This window comes from Convolutriloba macropyga, chromosome 7, assembly GCF_964194025.1.
Source record: "Convolutriloba macropyga chromosome 7, txConMacr16.3, whole genome shotgun sequence".
Classification (NCBI taxonomy): Eukaryota; Metazoa; Xenacoelomorpha; order Acoela; family Convolutidae; genus Convolutriloba; species Convolutriloba macropyga.
Genome location: NC_134474.1, coordinates 802,982 through 808,842, shown reverse-complemented (window position 1 = coordinate 808,842; position 5,861 = coordinate 802,982).

The following is a 5,861-nucleotide window of genomic DNA, read 5'->3' as shown; positions in this document are numbered from 1 at the left end:
ACTGATTGTTATCTGGGGATTTTTGGGTCATTTTTTAACCATCCCAGGGAGTTGTTAGAAAAGTGTGTTTATCCCATTATAAACCCCAGCTTCGTGGGGCCTAAACAATGACCTCTGGGAACCCAGTTTGAGGTGCCATCCGGAAGTGACCTCTGATCAAACCGTGCCACATTAAATTAACCTCTTATCGGACCATACCAAATCAGAGTGTCCACTGATCAGACTGAAGTTCGAAACAGCTTGTGCTCTCGGATTGCGCTCTAAATTGTCTCTCATCAGAAGTACCCAACTGACTTCTGATCAGACCGAAATCAGACAACTGTCCAGACGATTCAGTGGTCAAAAACATTTTTGATCAGATTATTGTGCGCTTGAAATCACTCCTGTTCAAACTATTGTGTGCCCTAAATGGCCTGTGATCAGACTCAATTGCGCCTGTGATCAGAAACAAAAAGTCTGATCAGAGAAAAATTTTCATCCTGAACGAATCTATTTAATTTTGCAATAAAAAACATTTTTCATAAAATTGAAGTTTGCAGTATTAAATCCATCTAAGGAAAAGTCAATTCTATAAGCTTTGCTAATGAAAAAAAACCCAACTGTTGAAAGAAATTATTTGCTATACCATTAGAGCTTATTTTTGACTCTATGTATGAACGAACTTAGACGGCTTTCCATGAAAAAAGCCATGGTCTACAATTATATATATGGTCTAATATTATATATATATTCTAATTACCTTAAAACATTACAGTACGATCTTACCAATCGAAATCCTTCATTAAACAGTTGTAATGAAAACCACTAAGGATGGGCTTGGCATTCAAACAAGACCTTGCCATTTTAGCGCGGTAGCTTATTATTAATGTATGTGCAATCAAGTTCAATCAATTTAAAAAGGCATCAAAAAGTAAAACAGAAAGTTCAAAATTTCTGAAAGATAATTTTAGGTTACTGTTTTTACAGAGTTGTTTTCCTTTAAAACCAATTGATTGCTCTTGTTGCTGGGAACCATTTCAAGCGCCGGGAAGGGCTTCTGCTGGCTCTGCTGGCTTTTACTCTTTTTCTTGGTGTTCTTGGCTAGTCTCGTAGAAGTTGATTAGTTCGTCGTTTTTCTATGCGTGGTATGATATCAATAATTTTTTATTCAAAGTAAAAATGTAGTTTAATAAGATTACTTATTCAAGAAGTAATAAATATTGAGAGTGTGAAGAGTAGTTAAAAAAATAAACAAATAAAAATAGGGCTGCGCTCGCGTTGGGGATTGAATTACTGCGCCTCAATTGATCAAACAACTAGAGGGCTGCGCTAGTCGTAAAAAGTGAGATTTTGTTAACGAAGGCAAGTGCTAGACGCGTTAAAACAAATTGAGGTAAGGTAAGAAAAAGTGTAGTTGCAACATTTAATAGCTTGTCTTCAACGTCAAAATTAAAGCGTTTTGAAGAATAAAGTGAAATACAGACGGAATAATAAGAAGCAGCTAAAAGTGCTATGCTAACCTCAACCTTAATACCACTGAACCAAACCGCGCATAGCACTTTATGTTGTCATTAGTTGTATAAACGTAAATTAACTTTGATGAAAATATCAGTGAAGTGAATGTGAAAAATAGGAACGTTTTCTTGGTTTAAAATGATGTTAATCAATTAAGATTGTTCACTAGACAAAAGCTGTGTAAATTGCTGTTGTTGTCCTTGTATTTCTCACAGCCGAACCCCGAATTCACTAGGTGAGCGGCTGGCTTAGCTGTTCGGTTAGGAGGTTGTTTGTTCGCCTTTTGCCCCGAAATAACTAAACAAGTGGCTGATAATACGTCGTTGGATGATGGCTGTTCTGGTTTTTCTCCGATATAGGAATTGGTACAGAACATTTGTAGGACAGATGGTCCAGTGTGATTTGATAACTGTTTTTTCGGACAGTGTCTCTTTTTCTGGATGAGTTTAAGTAATGATTCGATCTTGTTTTCTTTTGGCTGTTTCAGGTACTCATTTGCTAATCTAATCTGAAAATCTCTTACTGCATGTATATTGGCCTCTTCATGGAGTTTTTTTGACACTGTACCAGCGGGGTTTCCTCATAAAAATTCTTAATGCTCTACTTTGGGTCAGTTCTATGTTGTTGATAATTGAATTAGATTGGTCAATCAAGCAGGCATTCGCATAGAGAAATAGAGGTCGAACCCAAGATTTATACAAGATCAGTAAGCACTCTTCAACAATGTTGATCTGACTGAGCCACCATAGTTGGTAGATTCTTTTGTTTGCCCTTGCCACCAAACTTTTGCAGTGTTCGTTCCACCTTAGATGTAGGGTAAGGTTTACGCCAATAAATTTGATAGAATTAGCGCCTTCAATTCGTGTGCCATTGATAAAAAGGTCTAAACTGGAAATTTTCTCTGATGAATTTTTGAAAAGCATAAAATTTGTTTTGCCTGGATTTATTCTTATTGTCAGTTTTTCGCACCATTTGATCAATTGTCTAGTGAATACTGAAGTTTCTCATGATTTAATAGACAGGATTTAATAGAGGGTAAAATCATCAGCAAATTGAGAAATTTGTGCAGGTATTTCAGGAATGCCGCTGAAATGAACCAGGAGAAGTATTGGTACAAGGACGCTGCCCTGAGGTAGCCCAGCTAGTGTTGAAAATGTGCCACTTTTTGAGTTATTAAATTTCACGAAGATGTTCTCTGAGAGAGAAAAGAGTTAACCATTTTATCAGAGGTTTATGCACATCAATTTGTAGCAGTTTGTTTTGAAGTCCTAGTCTCCACACTGCATCAAAAATATTTTAAATATTTAGGCAGACAAATCCAATCGTTTCGGACCATTGAAATGCTTCTGTTACGTGCTGAGTAAGTTTGAGCAAATTATCAATTGTGCAACGATTCGTTCTATACGCACTTTGCATTTCGCCATCATTGTTTTCACAGTGCGCTAGGACAATATTTTTTACTGCTGTTTCACAAATTTTTGCAATGCAATTCGTTAGGCTGATTGGTTGGTAATTTTCTGCAATTTTTTTGTTTTTGTTCAGCTTTGGTAACATTTTGACTTGTGACTCTTTCCATTTAGTTGGAACATAAGAATTGTTTATTGAGCTAGTTATCAGGAGACAAATATATGCTTTGAGGAGTTTAGTTTACTTTTTCAGGATGTTATAGCTGATTTTATCTGGTCCTGGACTTGATCTTCTTGTTTTGTGCAAAATTTCATCATAATCGTCTACTTGTATAATACAGTAGTTATTTGGTTCAATATTTTCGTATTGGAGAAACGTTTTGGTCTCGTTTTCAACTTTGCTCCCCTGATTTTGAGCACGTGCAATCAATTTTGATTGTTCAATTTTTTCCGATCGTTTCATTGACCTCTTTATTTCTTTTTGGAGGAAATTTATTTCCTCTTTCAGGAATTTGATCTGTTCTCCGTTTGTTATTTTCAGCTCTCTTCTCTTTTTTCTTCTATTCACGGATAAGTTTAATAGTTTCATATCTAAAGGGAAATATCTTTTGCAGGATATACGATTTCTGTAGCGAGGATAGAATGATCTGTACAAGTACTTCATTTAGGTGAATTAGTTCTTCTGCTTTTGGATAGACTGTTGGATAGAGCATAGTATCCAAATTGTTGTCTGACAATATGTTTGAAATTTTTGAAAAAGATTTTTGCCTTCAAATCGAATATGCTTTGAGCTACTATATTCAAGGTAGTAATGGTTGAACTGTGGTCACTACCAAAGTCATCGGAAACATAAAATGTGTCAAAAAACTTAAAGACTAATTGATCAGCGAAAAGTAGATCAAGCATATTCTGACATTCTGCTTGATATGATTGATATGTGTGATAACCGTAGAGTTGAAAGCTTGGAAGTTCCAGTTTCAATGGTTTCAATTATTTTATCAGTGTTCTCTGTGTTATATGTGCAATTCAGCTCCTGATGTGGAGCGGTGAAATCTCCACAGATAAAAACGTTCTTCATATCAGTTTCAAAATATTCTCATAGATTCAAATCGCGACCTGGTGAGTTGTAAAGAGCTATGACCCAGAGGTGACCTGAAACAGGTACTTCAAAGCATGCTTTTATTATTTCAAAAACTTTTCCTCGATCGTTTCTATCAAACTTCTCTCGTTTAACTTCTATTATTGTTGCTCCCTTCTTTGCAAAAATCATTAAGCCGTGTGACTTACCTGCTCTCGTTTCTGTTACTACGAAATTATCATCGGTGAGATTTTCATTTTGCCAGCTCTTGGCTTCATTCAGGCACACAAAAATAATATCTCTTTCCTTCAGAAATACGAGAATTTCTGATATTTTGGTGGATAAGCCTCGGCATTTCCATTGCATATTTTCAAATTAGTCCATGTTGGCTGAATTGATGGCTGTTTGTTGAAATATGTTGCGTCGGAACATTCGTGAAATTGTTGTTAGCATTTTTGACCTTCTATTTTATCACCAAAAATTCTGCTTGCACTAATACTGACAACATTGATTATATCTCTGTAAGACATTGTATTGAAGGTTGATCGGATTTAGCTGAGTACTTCGGCAACCAGAACACTTATGTTTATCGCTGAGACACTTGAATCTGGTTGTAACATTTCTGTTTGTCTTTTTGCCACTGCTGAGTACTTGATATCTTGTTTTCTCTTTGTCGCTCCAACAACTGCGTTTTGATAGGAGGAGCTTCCTTTGTACACAGATGCGTACCATCCACCACAATTTGCACACTTGGCTTTTTCTTGTTTTTGCACTCAATGGTAGAGTGTCCATATTTCTTACACTTGAAGCATTGTTTAGCATGTGGTGGCTCTTTGCTTGGTTCACATCTGTAGATCAGCCAACCAATCTTTTCACCGTGCTTTTGTGCTGCAAAACTTGATTTGTTGAATCTGTTATTACTCTGATAAATTTTGTAGGTTCGCCACCTGCTCGGCTTATAATCCTTGACACTTTTACTACACTCATTCCGTTATTGCTCAAGAGTTCCTCTTTTATCTCATTTTTTTTGGATGCTGTGGTACACATTGACTATAACAAAGCTTGGTTTGGACATGGCTTTTGGCAGTGTATTTTTTGTGTTCACCTTAGCGTTTAGGAATACTTGTTGCAGTTTTGTACTTGACATGAGACTATCTCTGGAGGCTTTGTTTTGGATAAAGAAATCGAATGAGTTTGGCAATTCTCTAATTCAATGTATTTTCAGTTGTGGGAATTTTGTCTTCATAGCTCGGGCAAATTGCACTTGAGTTGGTCTCGGATTGACTGTTATAACTATTGGTCTAACTGGCTCTGACATCGAATTCCTCTCGTTTTGGTTTCGAAAACGCTTATGTTTGTTTTGAACTTGAAAAAAATTTTGTTCATCCTGTGAAGTATCATCAGCGGTTGCTTGCTTCTGATAGGAGAGCGCTCAGTTGGCTCATGTTGGCCAGGGCCCCACTGCAGGCTATTGCTTAACAGAACGACGAGGATATGCATTTGAAACAACTTTTCAAGCGTAAAGACTAAGTGAAAAAAGCCAAAAAAGTCAGGGTTTTAAATCTTAAGCAACTTTCAGTGAAAAATATCTTTTTATAAAAGACTCACTCCCAAAGGACGTTCCTACTACACAAAGTCGAGTACTTGCTTGTGGCTTTCCTAGCACAATTTGAGGTACTGATCCGAAAGTGACATTAATAGCGGTTTAATCATCACGGACAATTTTAGCGCGGTAGCTTATAGCGATCAATTAAAAATATAACCCCAATCTTGTTAAACATACTATAATGTCATAATTTAGGGGTGGAGGGCTATGATGGGAAACAACCCAAGTAATTTTTTGGAGGGAAAATGGGTTTATAACGTACGATAACGTTGTTAAC